Raw genomic sequence first — 23,302 nt, forward strand, 5'->3', positions numbered from 1 at the left:
TCTTGTAGGAGAGCAAATATTCTTGAGAATAAATCAATTATCATTTATTATATGGTGTATAAAGCAGAAAAAATAAATCTCATGTTTGCACAACATTCTTTGTATCATAAAAAACGATACGGTGAATTGAATATTCGTTATTTGTTATTTTTCATATTAATAATCCTTAGGGGATTTTTTCTCGATTCTGTAAATCGAATGACAAATCTGCACAATTAATTTAGCCTCGTAAAAATTATTGGAGTCGTGTGATTTAAAATGTGTTTTATCGTGACACGGGATTCATCGGTGGTGGTCTCCTCGAAAAGGGTTCGAAACTTGTAGTTACAGAGAGCAGCGTCGCCTTCATTTACAAACTTGTTCGTACATTGTCTTCGGGCATCGGTTTGTATGCGTGCATGTATATATTTCCACTAAAGTGATGTAAGTTAATAGTAGGCGTTCGGACTGAACAAATTTGTAGGGGAGAGTGGGGTAGTTAAGAATAATAGACTCGAACACATGCCATGCAGTGGTGTATGGTATCGTGGATTCAGGCGAATTGCTGAAACATCCCGTATCGTAATTTAAAATTTTTAAAAGCTAATATTTTTTTGAAAATTTTGATTAAATTAGAATTTTGAGAATTTTGAAAATTTTGAAAAATATGGACTTTTTTTGAATAATTTGAATTTTTCAATATTTCTATACTATATTTCTAGCAAATTCTTCGCTGGGCGTGTCTACTAATATCTAATCTTACTTTTTATGTAGTATCAGTCAGTCATCAAAATAATCAAATTATGCTTTTTGCTTTTTATGTAGTAATCCCTATTACTTTTTTATGTATATTGTTAACAATCTGGACTCGTTACTTCGTATAAACAAATTGAAAAATAGCATTAATAAAAAAATTTATAGAGGCAGATTTGATTAACTTCCCGTAGCTTAAGTTATAGTATTCGCCAAAATATCGAGAACGAATATATCTTTACGTTTCAAGTCCTTCTGAATATTTTGGCATACATTAGAAAAAATAGATGTTTGTGTTGATACAATATTTCGTCGATGATTTCGAGAACACGGATCAACCGATTTGAATTATTCAAAAAACATTCAATTCCGATTGATAAGAAGACGTGCTGATTAGTTGTGGGGTAAAAAGTGCCAAAGATGGTAAACGTAATTTGTGGAGCGTGTGATTTCAATAATTCAAAAGCTATTTCACTTATACTGACAAAATGAAGAACCTGCTGAATTTTTGAGAAGATAGGTTTATCGGTTTTGGAGATTCAATGAAAAAAGTAAAAAAAAATGCCATTTAGCCGTAAAAAATAATAATTAGACATACATATGTACATGAAATTATCAGATATTTCACAGATATTTTAGTAATAAGTACAAATTTTACTTACACTTTTATAGATTTCGTACCAAGTTTCATAATGGTTAACCATTAGAATGCAACGCGGCGCTTACGCGCTTCGATATTTCGTCTTTAAAACAGCTATGCTGCGAATTTGCAATAAAAAAAATGATTTTCTAAAAAAATTAAAAAAAGCAATTTTTTTCAAATTGTCCAATTTTTTCAAAAATTTGAAGATTTTCAAAAATCTTTCTTTTTTATTGGTTTATTGTTCATAGCAAACTACACACAGTAAATTCAGCTATATATATAATTTTAGGTTTATATTATTTGACAGCGAGAGAAGAATCGCTATCCTACGATAGCACCTTCTTAGATATTATGTATTTTGATGTAGTAAATCTTTGCATTTTCTTTTTTTTAGACGCTTTGGTGATATGGTGGTTTGATCAAAAGTCTAATTTCAAAGTTTTCAAAAATTTTAAAGCTTTGAAAATTGTAAAATACGGTACGGAAAAATCCAGCATTATGCCTTAAGGCACTATGTCATGCACCACTAGTTTTATTCAGTAATAAAGTATTATTTTCAGTAACAAAATTTTTTAATTAGCATTTTGCGAGATGAATTAGGAGCAGTTTTGTCATATCAATCTATCTTTCTATTTAGTAATAATTTATTATTATAAAATTTTATAAAAAAATATTTTATAAGGTTATCTAGGCATCAAACTAGTCATCAAAACAATCCCATTTTCCCTTACCATGTGTCGTGCCGTTTGCGTATGTAAATGGTTATGAGCGGGATGAGTGACCATCTACAAGGGTGCGGAATAGATACAAGAACGAACGAGAAATATGTATATGAAAACAATCATCCTCAGATACATCTAAACAAACTTTGAAATGATTTTATAATAAAATTGACCGTAGTAATCCTCATTGGAGGGTTATCTACCATGCCAACTTTTATACTCAAGTACAACACTACTTGAGTTAATATTGAACCAGACAGCCATAGAACAACAAAATGTTCTGACTACTGGTAAATAATGTTAAAAAAATGGACGAGTCATGAATTTTTAATAATTTAATTTTTTAACTTATTGCAAAAAAAATTAAGCTCACAATGAAAGGTGACAAAAAATGAATTACCTAGTGTGAATATAGCAAAATGTATAAATGTTAACCCTATGATTTTTAAAGTTTGTAAGTTTTGTGTTAACCCTATGAAAGTTTGTGGTAAAGTTTGTTTGTTTAATTCCTAATAATTATGCATTCATGGTAAATACATTATCGATAAAACATTAATTCTAAACATACGGTATTGATTAAACATTATGATATAAGAGAGCATTGAGTATTTACGTCGCTAACTAGTTTTAATGATTTCAATGCGAATTTCATGCGACATCAATATGATAGCGTGCCAAATCATAGTCTTGTTAGATTGTTACTTTGTTATAATCTAAATATATTTTTATAGCAACAAAAATAAAAAAAAAAACAAAAAAAAATAAAATAAACATATATTTTTATAGAGGTTCAGTTAATAAAAAATAAAAGCACGATTAAAATACGATAAAAAGATTAAAATATTGCATAAACATCCATCCATAAATCTATCCATCCCAAATATCATCCATCGAGTAGAGCGGGGCACAAAAATTCAATTTGAATTTGAGTAATTAGATTGTGCAAACCAAACCAATTATGTCACAACAGATAACACATATCAAACAAACAAATTTCTGACTACGTTCAGTAAAACTCCCATCTTAGTAGAAATGTGTTGTTTTTCTTGGTTTTCAAAAATTTGTCAACGGGTCCTTTTTATCCCATAGACGGAGTAAAATTGGATAGCCATTGTGCGAACAGGTCCAGTGTCTTATTAATTATATAGAATATAAGTTTTATGGGTGCATTTTCACTTAGGTAACTCAGTATATAACCTTGATCAGGTATTTGGTCAGAAATATTTATCATCAGTGTTGAAAGAACTATTTGTTCTATTTACCTCTTGTAAAATTGTTTTTTTTTAAACCTGAAGTTACTTTTTTATTTATTATTTTTTATTGTTTATACCTTCACAAGGGTAAAGACTCATTGTCAGATGGTTTCTTTTACCCAACCCACAAGTAAATTTTTAAAGAGCTTATAAAAAAACTGTTGAACCATACATATTATTAATTGGATAACGTAGACCCAAAAATTATACTAATAATAAGGTTTCGTAATCTAAACAACACTTCGCACGACTAAAAAACTAACAGAAGGAAATACTTTAGTTATGGATTTTCAAATATTGCCATTTATTTACCGATTTCAACGTCGTTTATTTTCGAATACTGTTGTTATAAAATTCTTAACTTTACTTGTTTTTGAGATATTGATGGTGGACCCTTATACCCGTTTTTTACCCCGCTCTATACATATACATAACAATATATGCATTGGAAGTATACAAAATAAACATTCTATTTATTTCGAGACAATTCCACTACCATTGCGGATTTCAAAAAAAATGTTTCAAATTAATCATATTAATACGCGTCAATAATCTTTAATTCGATATCTAATTAACGCGATATTGATCACAATAACAGTAGAGTAAGGTATGTAAAAGTAACACACCTTAGCGAGACCAAAAATAAACAAAGAACAATATATTATACAAGAACTTTGTTCTTGTTCTGAAGTCTGTTTAGAAAATGCCATATCGTTCCATTGAAATGTTTTGATATAATTTGCACGGGGTTGGCGCGACGACTGTATAAAATTATCGCCAACGCTCTGCTTGTCATATGATATTTTCATCTCGGTTGATAAGCTGTTCAGAAGATCCAACAGCAGGGCATAAATATTAATTATTTTCGTTTGCAACTTTAAGGGATACATCTTTAGATCAATTAAATGTATATAGATTAAATATACATATATTTTTAATTTATAAATATTTTTATATTTTGGATATATGGAATGTTTCTTTCATTAGGAACTATTAAAAACAAACAAGGTTTGTACATATTTATACACATCTTTAATTATTTAAAAATTGGAACATTCACATTTTATCTTTGAAATATTGAAAAGATTTTTTTAAAATAAACAAAAAATAAAATAAAATTGTACTATTCACTGATAATTGTAAATGATAATTACTACGAGCTATGTTCACCAGAAAAACTTATTATACATATATAGTAGGGCGGGTCGATTTGCATGGGTAAAACAAGACGCATAGGCACCTCCAATTTTCGGATACTAAGGATCTAAATAAGATACTTTGCCGATGCAATCATATCTCTAAAATGAATTCTGATGAAAAATATTTATTTCATCTTTTATTAAATTATCCAGGGATATGAGATATCTCCTTCTACAGAAACTATTGATAACGAATAAACAAATTTTTGTTATACATTCATACACTTACTTAATTATTTTGAGATTGAGAGAATTTACTTTTTACTTTTATAGCTAAACATTTTACAAATCTTCACCCATAAACATCCAAACGCACTAAAACAAAAAGTTTACCGAAAATATATATTTACCATAGTGAGTAGTTTATAATACTAATATTCCCAATGTAAAAAACTGTAAGAATCATGCCATGTGTTTGGGTATGTTCATGATTTTATTGTTTTGATAAATACGGTTTCATAAAATTTGTGAATTTTATAAAATCGATTCCAAATACAATAAATTCAAATAAAGATGCTTCACAGATTTTTATTGAAACTTTTCGATTGCATAAGAATTATTGCTAAGGTGAGGGTAATCTTAATAAATCCATTGTAAATATTGTAAATATTTGCGTAAAATTTGCAGTCATATCAAATCTAACTAGACAACTCTCGGACATATAACAGCAAAATTGGATACCATCATACCCAGACGCCCAACCAATAGATTGGCATCCGATTTAGGCATTTTACAAAGGACTATAAAAAATTTGCTGAAATTTAATTATGTAATAGGTGCAAATATATAAAAAAAATCAAATCTAACATCTGAACCAAAACGATATCTCAAATTTCTATTCTCTATAAAGATGAATTTACACACGTTATAAGTAGAAATCGATAGATTTGATTGAAATTAATATAATCTTAATATGTAATATTAATACCGGAATAAAATCATGGAATAAATACAATTAACTGTAAAGTACGACAATAACGTAGTAGTGAGTTTAATTAGTCAATTATAATTAAAAAATCAACTAAGCAGATAATAAGCAGATAATTGCTTCTGGCGAACTTGTCAGATCAATGTAGCGAATAAAACAAAGTTCACTAATATCACATTTCTGGCCGTCCATTGATAACGTGATAGATTTTTAGGAGTTTTGGACCTTGGTGATACAGGGTGATATTAAAAATTAAGGTTCTTCCTTACGCAATATCACGTGTATTTTTAGTACCAAGAAAAAATCGTAAAATATTTAGACAATTAAACAAAAATGTAATTTTTCAAATTCAGCTGAATTGAAAAATAACTACACGTGATATCGTACTTGACTCTACTCCCTTGTGATATTTTGTGATTTTTTGTCAAACCCCGCTACCCACATTTCAGACCTCACGTGACTAATGAATGGTTCCAAATGTAATATTCGTGAACTTTATTGTTTCATACCGTTACATTGGTCTGGTAAGTTCCAGGTGGTTAAATAGGACTAGATGTTAGCCCCATGACCGTTGCAGCAATAAATTGGAGACAAAATCGTCGTGGAACAAAGACTAATCGAGCATTGTCACCCGACAGATTTTCTAAACGAGTCGAATGTAGTCATTGCAATTCAGACGAGCGTCCGTTCGCTAGCCGTGCCGCGGAATGACGAGGTCTGCATTAATTTTACAATACCCTAGAATCATAACTACTTGGTATAATAATAACAAGGGGAATTAAAGAGGCAATCAGCGCGGTCGAGTGTTCCATTTAGCCAGTGCTTAAATTAAGCGGAGGTTAATATAATAATGAACCATTAACACCGCGCCGCTTATATATTTTTAGATCGCATGCAGCAATCACATCATTTAATGATAAATTATAACATACGACGAGCTGATGAATGATTTGATTTACGGGCAATAGTCCTTGTCATCGATACAGATTGCGCATCAAGCGCTCTTTGTGCGTTAGGTAATTGGAAATTAATTATATCTCGGTAAGCAATTGATGTTAAGTCAGAGAAGCTCTGCCAATGCCCTTTGACTCGGAAGTTTCATAGTACTCGTAAAGCCGTTAGAAGAGGATGAATGATAACGAGTGGGTGCCAAAGAAGAAGTACCTGTCTGATTACTGAGAAACTCAATAAATTAATTAAAAACACTGTCATTAATAAAAATCTATTTAATGTTAAATGACTTTTGAAGTACTAAAATGATTGCTTTTTAACTTCTGTATCAGGGTAAAACTCAATACTAATTATTTTATAACTTGCTTATATTATTAATTGTAATTTAAACTAGGTGGAAGTGGCTTTGTCTCTTAAGGCTAGTTGCATGAACTTCTCTATATGTTTAAATAATCTAATTTAATTATTTAGAATTGATAACTAGCACCTTTGTGACGATAGAGCTCTCAACTGTTAATTTGAAATTTAAGTTTATTATTCCTAAATTTAATATTTTTATAGTTAAAAAAACCTTTTTTCGCAACTTTATAATGTTTTGCATATAATAAGCCTATCTACAACTTTATCATTTATACATTTATCATTCATTAAAATTAAAAAAAAAAAGAAACTGCCCGGCTGTTCTTTTACCAAAAAATAATCAACGCGATTTCCAACTGGTATCAGTTATTCTGTATTCAGTTTTTTTTTTAAATTTGCAAATTTTGTCTTACATACATACATACATTTTCTCCAATTTTGGTGTCAAACGACCCAGGATCTTGAAATGTAGAGAAGAATTGAATTAACTTAGAAGAATTTTTTTTATTTTCACCATAATAAATATAAAATTACAATTTTTTATCTAAAAATTAATTCATTCATTATCAGATATTATTTTTAAAACTATTAGTGAAATCTAGAGAGCAACCGTTGTTTGGTAGTAAATATTATATCTTATTAGTTCTTAACGTTATCATAACACGTAATATGCTTTCAGATATATTTTAGATATATAATTATTTCAGTAACTATTTTTAAACGAATTGAAACGTCACGTCTCATTGTATTTTAATATATAAACATCTATGAAAATGAAATAATTAGCAGGCAATATATGTTTTGGGTACCTGCTTCATTTCATTTCAATTTTAAAATATTATATTAATTATTATACTATTATTATATCATAGTATTATAGATCATGACTTAGTATTTGTGTATATATATATATATATATATATATATATTTATAAGAATTTATTTTTTGTGAAAAGTATATAGATGTAAAAACTTTTTAACGGTTATTCATCCAGACAATAGAAAGAAATTAGAATTCTATACGTTTTGAGTTCTTGTTTGAATCTTGTAAAGTTGTAAAAATACAAATTATTGTAAAAAAGTCAAAAATCTACACGCAATGAATAAAAGACTTGATTAACAGTCACATTTTTAGAAAAGGAAATCTACATTTAATCTCATTATCAGAAAATTAAATTATAGATCAAATATAACTAATAACCATTTTACAGTGAACTGAAAACGACAAATGTAAATATATTATTTAATGAGAAAGGTATTTGAAAACCTGTAAAAGATTATTTTGTTTTTATAAGTATTTGTATAAAAAGTTACAAAACATCATAATTATTAAGTCGTATATAGAATATCATGTTATTATACTCGCACCTAGACACGACATCATGCAAATAAAAAAACAATCTTGACGAATATTTAGAAAGTTGAGGCGCCATGTCGCTTGACATTGATCAATTTTGTTTATCGACTTACTTTAACTATAAGTTTATCATTTAAACGCATTATAGAAATAATAAAAGCTTTATGTAATTGAATTTTAAAAACAAAATGGCAGTAAATTTTGTAACATGATAACATTTTGAAACAAAAGTTATTAAATGTCTAATTATCCACGGTTGGTTTCCTTTATACATTGTTATAAAAAGATTGTTAGATTTGCTTTGTAATGACGAGAGGATGGAAACAAATAAGGTAAGCAAGTGGGCGTAACATTTCAGCCAATCATTTTATTTTTGATTGCTTATATGGCAATTGTGTTAAGAACATGTAGCAACTGGTATTCTGCGTGTTATATATCTTAATATTCGCGTCGTGTGGAAATTTACATTAAGTATATAACTTCGAAAACAAATGCCAATGTATCAAACAGCTTGTAAATAATTATTTCTTTGGTATAGATAATTGAAGTTTGCAAAAACAAGGTGATAATAAACGACTGGAACTTCCAATCGCATGTGTAACTAGTAGTGGAGCCCTTAAGGCAAATAAATGGTTGGAACTTTAAGTACAATAATTTAACATTTTTAAAAGCTTTAAGTTTTTTTGAAAATTTTGAAAAAGTTAGATTTTTTTGAAAATATTGAAATTGTTTGGAAAATTTTGATATTTTTAAAAATTTCAAAAATTTGAAATTTTTTGGAATATTTTTTGGAAAAATTTAAAATTTTTTGAAAAATTTTTGTAATTTTTTGAAAATTCTTTAAAAAAAAAAAACTTTCATAATTTTGAAATTTTAAATTTGTTTCAAAGCGGTCGCGCTGCGTAGCTGTTTTAGAGACGAAATATAAGCGCGTAAGCGCCGCGTCTCAATCTTCATCAGTTAAACATTATATATTTTTCTACAAAACCCATAGAAATTTGAACAAAATTTGTACATTTATATTAAAATCTCTATAAAATATCTGATAATTTGATGTGCATATGTCTAACGATCATTTTTGACTACCGAACCGAATGGCATTTTTTTCTAGTTTTTCTCGATCTCCAAAACCACTGCCTTCCCAAAAAACTAAACAATTCTTCATCATTAAAATCGAATGCTCCTTTCTCTCAAAAACTGAATTGCCATTTTTGAACTTTTTGCTCTGTATCTTCGAAATGGCTGGACCTGCCTTAGACAAAAACTAATCAGCACGACAATACAAATCAAATGTGTTTGAATCATTCAAATCGGTTGATCCGTGCACTCTAAAATTTATACCCGCATACGCACATACATACATACATATTTTCTAAATTCAAAAATATTCAGAAACCTTTGAAACGTAAAGATATTCAAAAATTTTTTCGATTTTTTGCGATTACTATAACTTAACCTACGGGATGTTAAGCCCCCAAAATATATTCCTTCCCTTATTTTTAATGTGAATTAGAATAAGTTAGTGATATTCTTCGTATCTTGGATAATACTGTAGTTAACTATGTAACGAGAGATAACTAAAGTTTAAAGTAAACTTATAATTACAAGTAAATTCCGTACCTAGCTGTAAAACAATAATCTTAATTAATAATAATTAATAATAATTAGTAATCTTATAAACCCATGATCAATAACGAGAAAATATAATCAAATAGGGATTATATATTTTATAAAGTTAGTTATTTGGTTTTAATAATTTGAAAATAATAATTTTATAATCCCAAAATTAATAAGGAGAAAATATAATTTAACAGGCATTATATTTTTATGAATGTAGCAATTTGGTATTTGGTATTATAATTTCCATATTAAATGTGTTATTTGTGGTGATGTTTTTATAGACCCAAAATTAGTTACGAAAAAATATTAATAATTATATATAAAATTAAATTTATTCTTATATAATTTATATAATTTTTTTTCTTTATGATATTTTATAAAGACAGCAAATATTTTGGAGTAAACCAGCTTTAAAATGCAATTATTATATATCAAATATATATAACACTATTTTAAGTTGTGATACAAATATTTTCGGGATTTGTCATATATGATTTATCATTGAAAAACAAAAGCTGTACTATAATTAACGACATTTTTGTTTATATCATTTCTATATTTTTTTATCGGTACAATTTCTTTCAATTTTTTGTATATATTTTTGCTGCTTGACGACATATATTTATTACTGTTATTCTCGGATCAATCATTTATTAATATTATTAACAATAAAAGCATATTTTGTATCTTTCTATAACAAGTTCTATCTATACCACTTCGGATTTGAATAAAGATACATTAGATTTGAATGTAAATTGGTCTTATATGAAATATTCTCTATGTGAGGATAAATAAGAAAAATTGATATGTGTAACTGGACGATATTTAATTAGAGCGGCTCTTTTGACAAACGCAATCAACGTTCATCGTGCAATTAAGTGTCCTTGTTTCGACACAATTGGTACAAAGCAACCCGAACAGACATTATTATTCTTATTAATATTATTATGACAGTGGGTGTTAAGGTTTGCGATTTTGCATACCCTTCTAGGACACTCAGTTAATCATTCCATATTAAAAATTAACTATGAAATTAATTGTACTGATACAATTCTTAAATTTGTGAGGATTAAAAGGGTTTAGTTAAAATGAGGTAAGATGAAAATGAATGAAAATAGGAATAGAAACTAACGAGCTTCTCATACTCCATATTTAACTTAATGTAAATTCAAAAGTAGAGTCTTTAAAGTAAAAAATATACACCTGATGTTATGTCCAATATTAAGATTATAATACACTGTGGACTAAAAATAGAAAAATAATAATTGATTTGTTAACTAAAAATAAATATTTAAGCTTAAATATTGATGATAAGTAATATAACATGTTGTTAAAATAATGATGACACTGTTATATAATAATTACGACGAATATTTTAGATTGTTTATATATCTAATCGTTTTTATACGTAAATTTAAAAAAACATATATATAGTTTTTCTCATATTATTATGCATATAATCACACTTATTATTATTATTATTATATATACATATTTGTTTATTTTTTATAACATTACTTCAAGCTAATCAATTGCATTTTAAAAAATAGAGTTCTTTTAAGAAGAGCTGTTATTAGATTAGACATACTACCAATACATATTAAAAAATTTAGTGACCACAGTTTTCACAATGTCATCAATTTTTTTAAAAGCTCAAATTTAAATCTAATAACTTAAAAATGCATTTTTTTACAATGCTTGTATAAGGGGGCATAATAATACGCAAAAAGAAACTATCAAAAAATAATAAAAATTAAGGTATACATTAGATTAGATATATGAACAATCTATCTAAAATATTAACTAACAATGAGAAATAGAAAGAAAGTGAGTTAAATATAGAAGCATGCAAAATAATTATAATAGATACAATATAAAAAAATAAAAATAATAATAATAAAGAAGAAAATACAAAATTTAAAAACAAATTAAAATATAATTGAATTAAATCATAGTAAAAAGCGAATCTAAACCAAAGTATAAAGATGTAATGTTATCAGTTCTGTGACTATAAATGATTTATTTATAGTAAGTGCCAGTGCTTATTGATATTGATATAGATTGTAATACATTTCATAAAATATTGAATAATTTAATTTGCCTAATGTATCTATCAAATGTATGAATGAACAAGACTACATTCGGATATTTTCAAATAGTAGGCGAAATATTCAGGCTTAAAAAGTCCTGTTATGTGCAGAAAATATAAATAGATTTTATTGTATAAAAATTATATAGACATATAGAAAAAGTATGAACACAATAATATTTTCAACCAATTTCATCAGATTTTATTCTATTATATATTTGTGAAAGCTATGGGAATAACAACACATATATACCCAATGATGATACTTATCACACTTGTATAGGTTTGAATTATTATCGATTATATTACTTATCAAAGGCTATAACGTTAATGTGTGTATTATATATAAATTTAATATTATCAGTGAATTGTTATGACGATTTTCTAAGATTGTTTTTTGAGCTTTCATTTTCTCGGTGACGACACGTTAATACAGCAATGTATGTGTATACAAGTATATATATATATGTAATTTTCAGCTTACATCTCGTTACACTTTTATTACACGATGAATAAATTACAGAGTGAGCAATCAAGAGCACGTTTGAATTTCCGTATGTGTGATGTGTGTATGTTATATGTTACATATATAACATAATATGCGGAGCGCCACGATTACCTTATTGACTTATTCTTGTCAGTTCGTACTTTGAGTGATCGATGTATGCATATCGAAATTCGTCTGTTTTCAGCCGTGGGCAGAATTAGTTATTAAAACTCAAATTAGATCAAGTATAGATACATCACGCTCGCGTCGGTGAGTTATAACTATGAATTTCTATAACCTCTGCAATCTATTGATTGATGTTGTAAATATTTTGAAAACTAGATTTATACAAGTTAATGGGCCTTTTCTCGGTTACACATTTTATGGCAAGGTCACATTAATTGCATTCAAAATGTTACTATAAGTGTGAAAGCTATTCTCGGTTACATGTTATATATTATATCACAAGGTACTATAGAAATTTTTGAACAAACTTTTTTGATAAAAATTAAAAATTAAAAATTTTGAAAATTTTAAATTTTTTTCACAGCGATCGCGCTGCATTAGATGCATAGAAAAGCGTAAGCGCCGCGTCTCAGACTGTCTAACTGAAAAAAAAAATTTACGAAACCCATAAAAATGTAAATAAAGTTATATGTCTAATAATTGCTTTTAACCGCCAAACGGCATTTTTTTACTCGATCTCTATAACTGCCTTCAAAAATTCAATAAGTTCTTCATTTTGCCAATACAAGTAGAATATTTTTTGAATTATTGAAATCGGACACTTCGTTCTCTTAAAAACTGAATTACTGTTTTTGGCATTTTTTGCCCCGTATGTTCGAAACGACTAAACCTGCCTCATCCAAAAACTAATCTTCTTATCAATAGGAATCGAATGATTGCCGAATCATTCAAATCGGTTGAATCGTGTTCCCGAAATTGTTGATGAAAATTTGTATCCGAACACACACACACGTTCATAAAACTTACATAAAAGTAAAAATACAACTATATGAGAATTTAGACCCATAAGATGTAAACTGTGCTTTTCATATAAAAATCCTAATATTTTTAACTGCAATGTTTGACTGACATGTTTTAAAGACATTTATCTGTGTCTTTCTAACTTAAGTTAAATTGTAATTTGCAAACTAGTGACATAAAACTAAATGAAAACTTACATTATCTATACTGAGTGATTACATTTCTCGTAAATTTAAATATTTGCAGCTGTGAACCTATTATGCAATATTTGCATAATTATTTCTCACATATTTCAAAAAGGCTCGAAAAAGGTTTCGAACAGAAATATATAAAAATTTCAGAATTGAATATTCTGCAATAATTTATATAACACTATACAATATTTGTTACAACAAATGCATTGAAATAATTTAACAAATATAATATTTAGTCTTCATGTGTTTGTTCTTAATTATTTGTCAAATTAGCCATCCGTTGCCTTTTAAAAATCTTGGTAGCTAAAAAATATTATCACACCAGCTTATGGGACTGATTGATCAAAGTTCCGATTGTTGTCCGAAAAAAAATTGTCGATCATAATATTATGTACCATTGTATACAGGCTAGACGTCACATATTTTGAATCATAGATTATATCAGATATTCTGGTTCTATCTTACTCTGCGGCCTTATTTTTAGGATGAGAGCCAACGCGACGTAATAAAGATCTATATTTTAAATGATATTGTACAAAACAAGTTTTAATATTCTAAACTTCATTTCGTACATCACGCGATACTTTACAAATTTAAGCCAATTTAAATTATAATCATCAACACTAATATTTTTACCGTTATCGCTACGAAATCAGTTGTATCAAACCAAATTATTTTCATGTGTCTTAAACAAACCATAAAAAGCATTGATAAATTTTTACTTTTATTACTTTTATTATTTCATTTCGACAAATATGAAGGATCGAATAAATTCGACAGGTTATTTCTTGGCAACTCCACCCCGTCATGTTTTGTTGTGTAATCAGCTGTTTTAATGTAGCCTTGTCCTTGCGTGTAGCCCGGTAGCGGATCGATACTGAAAAAGCTTCTCAACTTCCCGCTCGGAAGCACGAAAAGCATATCGTTAAATCTCTACATAACGAATCTGATTGAATATTTTGTAATATATAGAGTTCTATAAATTGGTAGTAATTTAGTATATATATATATATATATATATATATATATATATATATTTATATTTATTTATTTATAACCATATATGCATTGGGTATGTATATGTTAAATATTTGAGATATATTATTTTTGTATATCGTATATAAAAATTGGCTACACATTTAATCAATTCTTACATTATGTCATGATAACAGATTAATATATGGCCTTATAGTGTGGATTATGAAATACCTGTTGCGTAGGCACTTGAAGATTGTTCAACAAGTTTAATTTCGCTTGCAGAACGGGGTATTAATACAATTACGAGTCGCTTTCTGAAGTAACTGGCTTAACGGCGGAGCTTTTGAATGTATTTATTTTAAATTAAAATAAATTTTTTGCTATGCATGATTTGTGGACACATCAATTACCTTTTGATTTGTAGTTAGTGTTTTATATTAATAGATTACAATATTTGTGATTTATGCAGAAATCGACATATAAAATTGCTATATGTTATCTGAACTTTTGCAAGCATATGGCCAACTTTCTGTGTCATTCGACTACGTAGTAAATTTTATCTTAAAACAAATCAAGCTCTGTGCGACAAATAGAGCAAAGGGTGCGTTTGTTCTGAAAGTATAAAAATTTTATATATCACATGTTAAAGTTTCCACCGCTCGGAACGCGGCCGGGTCCATTACTTCTACGTGCGCACCCTCTATGGGCGATTGCAGGGGTTGAGAACAGCCATCTTGTCTGAGTATCAGAATGAAGCTGACGTCAGAGTCGAGCGCTCGCCCATTTAATTCATTATTATTGCGCCGGCGCAGCCTTTCACTTTTGGTACTAGACGCAACGTACTGGGTGCCCTACGTGTGTGCGTATTCGAGAGTCGAAACTGCACGCGGAATCTGTTTTATTTTCTCATTTAAGATTCATGAATGAATGGGCTATAGATCAATGGGAATGGGCTCGTGCGTGAACCAGTCGTATGTTGTGTGGGCGCATCAGCACATGCACACTCGTTTGTTTTTATTCCTTTTCTGATGCGCACTGATCAATTTTATAATGCACCGTACATATCTAACGGCTAGAAAGTTTTGTTCCCTGTGGTTATGTGAATCGCTTAGAACGGCAGGCGACACTGACACCTCCGCAACAAGTCCTTTTCGGCCCACGAGATCGCGACTCGTCTCTAAAGTTAGCTACCGTTATTCTATTTCGCGCATATGAGACACACCGCGATGCTATTTCGGTTTGGAGCGCGTGTTATTCATTGACCGTCACGTCCCAAACGTCCCGGCGCTACAAAGCATTAGGACGAAATCTAACGCAGGGTGACTCACTGATCTACTAAGCGCTGTTTCGTTTACTTAAGCTAGAAATAACCAAAGAGTATCATTCTAGTACACCGACGGCAAAGTGATAGCAAAGCACAGCAGGGCGCACCAGGGTACATTATTATCGTGCAGAGCGCGTGCCCCATCCAGTCGCGTGTCGCGGTGATCTATAGCGTGTATCGCGTACGCCACTACGTCACACTGACGTCACAACGTTGGGGGATAAAGTGGGGAACACGGCGCGCGGTGGGGACGAGCGAGCACCGCGATTGGTAGAAACCGACGAACACGACTTCCAAATATGGGACAGATGCTCCATTCATAAAAGTGAGAACGTTCTCGCGCAGCGACCAGTTCGCGAGCGACCGTCAGAGTCGCTGTAGTTCGCGTCGCTCTATCATAAAAAACATAATTCGTGCGCGTGTGTGTATCAATATCGTGCATAGCAATAACAATAACAACAATAATATTAATAACACATTATAATAAATTTAGTGAATACTACCAATTAATTTAGTGTGAATTTATATAACGCTTTGAATAAATGTTAATCATTAATTTGTGCTTTAATATAATAAATAAATAGTGATTGACGGTGATTCTGATCACGCCGTAGGCGCCCAGCAGGCGGCTCCCGCCTCAACTTCGACCATGATCATGGACGGCCTGGATACGTTGACGCCGCAGCATCACCACCATCACGCTTCCGCCTTCTTGCTGACGGAGAGCGCGGCGGCTGCTGCAGCGCATTTCAACGTACTCAGCTTCGACACATGTCTATATCGCAGCATCGGTGCAACGGGCTGTGAGGATGTTGCAAGCCCCGAGCGAGTTTCTGCACCGGGAGATCTCGCCGAAAGCACGACGATAGGAGAACCGCAGCCTGGCGATCTTAATACGCCGGTCACAACATCGGGAGACATTCCCTCGTTCTTCGGACCGTCGACTGTTGTAGAACCCCCGCCGATAACAGGTCAGTGCTCTCTGTTGTTCATTCATTGTTTATTTTTATGCGTTTGTGCATTGTGCGTTGCGGGACGTTTATCGTGACGGGACGTCGCCTACACGACGCACCCTGGAAGTGTTGACGTCCCGCACGAAGGACGGACTCTGAAGCTCACCGCCCATCCCCCCATTAGCAATAAACAGACAACTTTCTAATAACGATAGAATCGGATGGCGCCAAAATCAATGGACGTAGGTGTTTGTTTCTGTGTGATATGTGGAAATCGTATTGCTCGCGGCGACTCGCACATATATAAATGTAAATGCAATTTAAAATTATGCTTCATAACAAAACTTTACAAAATGATTTAAATTAAACCAAACACATAAAATACTGTTTCGTGATTAGTACAAATGAAATATTGAAAAAAAATATTATTATATGATTTAGTACTGTTTGTCAACACCATTGTATTCAACTGACATTACGTCAACGCACAGAGCATAAGTTGCCTTCTTCTGTATGTTATGTCTAAAGTATATGCCGGTATGCAATAATAATTACTTCCAAACGCAACTCATGTATCGTAAAGTTAGCAACCTTTTCCGAGGTACTAAAACAGAAAAACTAAACAATACACAGCTATATAAATGTTCCATAACACCGCTCACATGGCAAATCAATAATAAAGTTTATTGTTCCTTTTTTGCCGATGATTACTGGTTACTTCGATACTTGACACAAATTAAATTAAATTGATCTTGTGAATGATACTGAATTAAGAATTTAATTATCAATTACACGATACCAAATAAAAAAACTGTAAGAGTTGAATCACTTAATCATTTTCCCAGCTAATAAAACTAACTCAAAACATAGAACATTATGAGCAAAGTATTACAAATATTTTTATAATATTATGAAAGTTATCTAGAGTGAGATCTGTTTGATTAAATTTTTCTTTTATAATCAAAATATTTTCATATTTTCGGCATTCCTTATAAATGACAATTGCTTGATTATTATTAAATACCATTTCTTGATAAAAATAAAAGTTCAGATTGAATTGTTTTGTTCGTCGGTGTTCACACGTAATTAGCAATTAACTTTATTTAAAATATATGATCTATAATTTTAAATTATACATAGTGATACTTAAACATAGATGTTCAGGAGGTTAAGTGATTGTTCACATTAAAAAATTGAACAGAATTTATTATTTGAGAAAAATCGAAACACTGCTTTAACATGGCTCTAACAATTTTCACGCCTCGTTCATTTCTGTATTACTAATCGTTATCGATCGTTGCACTTTTGTTTTACTGCAAGTTTGTTGTCAATATAGATTACATTTCTAATATCAAACAAGTAGTGAAAGAATGATAATGAATTGAATCAATCATAATTGACTTTTAAATAATTAAATAAACGCATATTTGTACTGCCTTGTTCTGACACAGCAGGTATTAAACGTTTCTGTCAATATATCATATCATATTATTGCGCAAAACCGATATCGAGCTTTTCTATGTTCTACGTGTAGTTATACTTTAAAAGATTCCAAAATGTATGAGATTTAATGTTAAATATTTAAATTGGGGGCATTTTACCAATAAAACCTAACTTCACGTATGTGTTATCAATGAGACATAAAAAAGATGCATTTATAATAAATTTGTTATTTGATGTTTGTGCGTTTTGTAGAATAGGTTTTATGTGTGAAACGCCTGATCGCAAAGCAAATACATAGCTTTTTGATAGTTTGTTACTACCAATTCATAAGAAGATAGACCCATAACATCCATAACATTTCTATTTTATCAAAGAATTGGCCCCAGAATTTTCACAAAATTAAGTATTCCCTCTGTCCGAAGCAAATTACTATACTAATATGAATAAAATCAATTCACAGCAAAAAACGAGATATAAAAGTAAATAAGTTTATAGCTTTACAGTTGCAATAATTGTTTCAATGATGCTGTAAGAAATTAATATCTGTCAATGTTACGACATTTACATAAATTTCACATTACCGGTATGGTCGTAAAATTAATCGATTCCTAGAATGTGATCATGTTCTAGGGCATGATCATACATTGTATGATCGCTATAAATATTATCGCCAATTAAAATTATGTTAATACTATAAATATTACTGACAATTTAAATATCAACACATTCATAAAATAGTAAAAACAGTAATTTGGATATAATTTTTATCCATTAAGTGAATAAATTATATATTTAAAATAATCAGCTTTGTTGTTAGCGTTGATAAAGTTCCGTCCTGTAATTTTGCATGTCATGCACATATATATAATTCTAAATTACATTAAAACGCAATTATTATCTTTTTCTATATATGTCATTTAAATTCTTCTTATACAAAAATGTAAAGTTTATGAAGCTTTATTTTACTCACATCATTATCATTTATACACAAACATTAAAAATTACTTCTTGTTAAATGTTTTAATTTTATTGATCCATTACCTACTACCGAATGAGTAACTTTCTCATCGATATTTTCTGTTTCGACAATTCTTAAAATTGAACAAGTTCAACAATACATTACGAACATTTTTATCATACTGGTTTTTACATGTAGAAGCCTTCAATCTCATCAAATGGCAAATGTAATGTAAATGACTAATTTCACAGAACTGGTAATGAATACATTAACACGTAGTCTCATGATTGAATGCATGGATTTTAAAACGTTTCACAAATATTTATCCAATTATGTATGAAGTAATTGACTTAATCGTAAGTGAAAATTTTATTATTTCGATAAGGAATAATCATGAATGTCTTTTGAACGGATGAAGATGTATTTCTTTCATTGGCGTTTTTTGCATGATAAAAAATGGATTTTGGGGGAAATGCATTCATGAATAAATTTCAAATATTTTTGTTGTTTAAAATTTTGTATGTTTATTAAATACTCTATTTTTATTTTATTTTAAATATATATATATATATATATATATATATATATAATATTTATATAATTATATATAATTTATATTATATATTTATCTATAATTTAAGATTTTATGTATAATTTTAATACTACCCTTGTAATACAACTAAATGTAAATACATGTATAAAAAAGCTCGTCTGTAATATGATATTGAAAGCTGCGATTGCAAATGCGTGCCTTTCCTTCAGAGAATACTTATCTAACCCATGCGGAATTTCTCTACGGCATCAAATATGATTTCCACGTATCATATTGAATATATGGTACCTGTTAAATGAATGCAATATGATCTAAGCGTGTCTATTATTATGATATATCTAAAAAGTCTACATCATTGTATAAAATGACTATAATTTTTAATTTGCTGGTAGGATAACGTACAACAAACGATTATTTCGCTGTGATAATTTCGTAAACGGAAGCATTCTTGATAAATAGTATTGCACTGCAACGATAGGCGCGCGGGGCCACAGGAAGTGTCGCATGCGAGAATCTCATTCATCGAATGTACAGAGCAAGATAATTAATATAAAATATTTTTTTATTTTAGGATCCCTGGACACCGATGAGTTATCCCTGGATCCATCAGGCAGTCCTTGTCGCAGCCTCACCAGCCCTCATTCGCAGCAGAAACAAGAAGCACCTGATGGCCAGAGTCTCTGTGGTAGTCCGACTACGCAGCATGAAGAGAAGAAAGCAATAATAGTAGTATTACAATGTACCCGCATCACCCTTCGCACCCTGCTCACCCGCGGCCGTATCGGGGCACGTTTACGACATCACCCAGCCCTATGCCTGCACAACCGGGAACGACAACAAGTTCAGGATTTTCTCCACCATCATCAGGCCTGCACTGGACATTGCCTAGTCCGGACAAAAATATGTTTCAACCAATGTTCCAGCTACTCACGCAGCCGACACATCCCCATTCACACCCGTCAGCGCAACAGCCGCATTACACGACGTCCGCTGCACCGTCGCCTGCAGGAACACACTATGACGAACGATCGCACCAGGAACTTTTAGGTTTAGGCACAGGTATGGAATGCCATAAACAACCACCCGCATACTCAACGTGCGGCATCGAAGCACAAAATGACATGAATTACCGCCAGCCGCTTTCTGCGAAGTATCAGTGGCTTGATAACGCAGCGCAGATCGATTATTGCAGTCCACAATCCACAACCCCTGTTAGCACCGGTTTAGTATTAAAGCAAGAGCCATTTACCAGTGTCGGGGAAACGCACACGCAACAACTCGGCACAGGAACAAATTATGCGGTACAACTAGCAGAATATAATCCGTCGACGAGTAAAGGACACGAAATATTGTCTCAAGTTTACCAACAATCGGCGGTACCGCTTAAATTAGTTCCAGTTAAACCACGGAAATATCCAAATAGGCCGAGTAAAACGCCCGTACATGAAAGACCATACGCCTGCCCTGTTGAAAATTGTGATAGGAGGTTTTCACGATCAGATGAATTGACAAGGCATATTCGGATACACACGGGTCAAAAACCATTTCAATGTCGAATTTGTATGCGATCATTCTCACGATCGGATCATTTGACGACACATATTCGAACGCATACGGGTGAAAAACCATTTTCATGTGACATATGCGGTCGAAAATTTGCGCGATCTGATGAGAAGAAAAGGCATGCAAAGGTGCACCTTAAGCAACGGCAGAAAAAAGAGAATAAACAGTCGCAGAATCATCATGCACAACAAGAATTACCTGTGTCATCTGGTGTGAATGGAGGGATGAACTCTATGTGTTCGCCGGCTATCTGTGATTCCCCACCCGTGGCTGAACTTTGAGTGACTCGTGAAAATGTGGTTTCAATGTGCCATTTGATATCGCTGAAAGGACAGACTTATTTATTATTAAATCGTATATTGTTTATCGAATTTTAAGAACATTTAATTTAATTTTAGTATAAATGTGTGGTCCTTGTTTCAAGCTGCCATAGACGAAACACCGGACTCTGATCGGTTAAAATACCGAGCGATGCACATACCTAACGCTGGCAAATAACAACGAGTAAATGATTAACAAATAGCTTTAATTAATAAATAATTGCAAGGACGAGTAAATATAGAAGTTTACGTGTTGCCAATAACCTTATTAACTATTTTATCAAACATTCCAAACCGTAAGTTTTATATCTCTCGTCTTCTAGAATTTCGATAAATATTTATAATTGTTTTATTTAATTTTTTGTATTTTCGGATAGTCATGTCGCAGTAGAAAGCGCGCATGTAAAATAAATACAGGAGACAGGGACTATTTTTGACCCACATGCCGGGAAATTGCCTTAAAATTAAGTGTCTTTAGCACCTCTCATTGGACATTAATAGTGTTCAGTTCCTCGATTGTTTGTGAGGTCAAGCGCACACATGCGACGGTAAACCAAAACACTATTGTGCCGCGGCATGATCTCAGTGTACTGTGTGGATGTCCAAGCAACTCACTGTACCACATTATGTGCCATAAATGTGCGCGTCACACCGTCATACCTTACCGTCGCATATGTGCCGCCCGACGCTCGATAGTTTACATCGAATAAAAATTTTCAAATATTTATATTGTTTTGTGGGCAGTAGCCACATTAAAATAAGCGTACAAAACATACGACGGCCTATTTACGGTCTAATTGATATAGCCAAATACCTGCACTGAGCGAGCGCGCCGGATCAGGACGCGACGGGCACAGCCCTGCGACCGTGCCAGATTATTATAATATTGTAAATATAGAAAAAAACGACTAAACCCTCCTATGTGTATATAAAATATATGATATCAAATTATTTAACTTTCAAATAAATATAATATTGTTGACTATCCTGGTTGTTGTATTATATCACATTTAAAACATTTTTATTAAAATTTCGCCTTCTTCTTGTATGTAAACACCCATTGCCTAATCCTCATTTCCCTTAATGTAATCCGTCGTATTCAGAAATGTAAGCGAGATAGACAGGCGGCTGAAACACTTGTTCAAGAAAGGCTGTTGTAATTTTGTGATATTTGAAACATAGGAACTATATAGAGATATGTACATCTATAAAGATGTCAAGTCTAATAGAGAGACATGTAGACTATCGGTTGAAAGTTGATTCGATTTGCCAAATATTGCCGGACTACTGGTATATAGAAAAATTTATATTCAATATTTAAAAATCATATAATATGATATAAACCAGAAGACGTGCAAAAAGGCATGTCGAACATCTAATGACACTATACGTGTGTTTGAATTAAAAATTGTTATTGTATGATGTATCGTTATTTTTTTATAAATGTATATACGTATCTAACGCTCAACCACGTTTGTCCGATGTCTCCCAAAATATTTCTGTACCTTTTCTAATTTGGAAAGATTAGCTATTGAAAAAATTACTGTAACAATCATTGAGAATATATATTTACTTGTGCATAATAACTCAATCTATAATATAATATAATATAAAATATATATTATTTATTGTGTGTTATTTGCTATTATTTAGTTTATTTTTATTTAATATCGAGAGTTTTATAAAGA

At 30.9% G+C, this 23,302-nt stretch overlaps 1 pseudogene; it reads left to right on the plus strand.

The window, feature by feature from the left end:
* The window catches only part of LOC113376282, a 25,086-nt pseudogene extending 3,157 nt beyond the window's left edge, over positions 1–21,929 (plus strand).
* The last annotated feature ends 1,373 nt before the right edge of the window (positions 21,930–23,302 follow it).

The sequence above is a fragment of the Ctenocephalides felis genome, unplaced genomic scaffold, assembly GCF_003426905.1.
Source record: "Ctenocephalides felis isolate EL2017-DRISC unplaced genomic scaffold, ASM342690v1 CF-g0.4_SCAFFOLD_01886, whole genome shotgun sequence".
Lineage (NCBI taxonomy): Eukaryota > Metazoa > Arthropoda > Insecta > Siphonaptera > Pulicidae > Ctenocephalides > Ctenocephalides felis.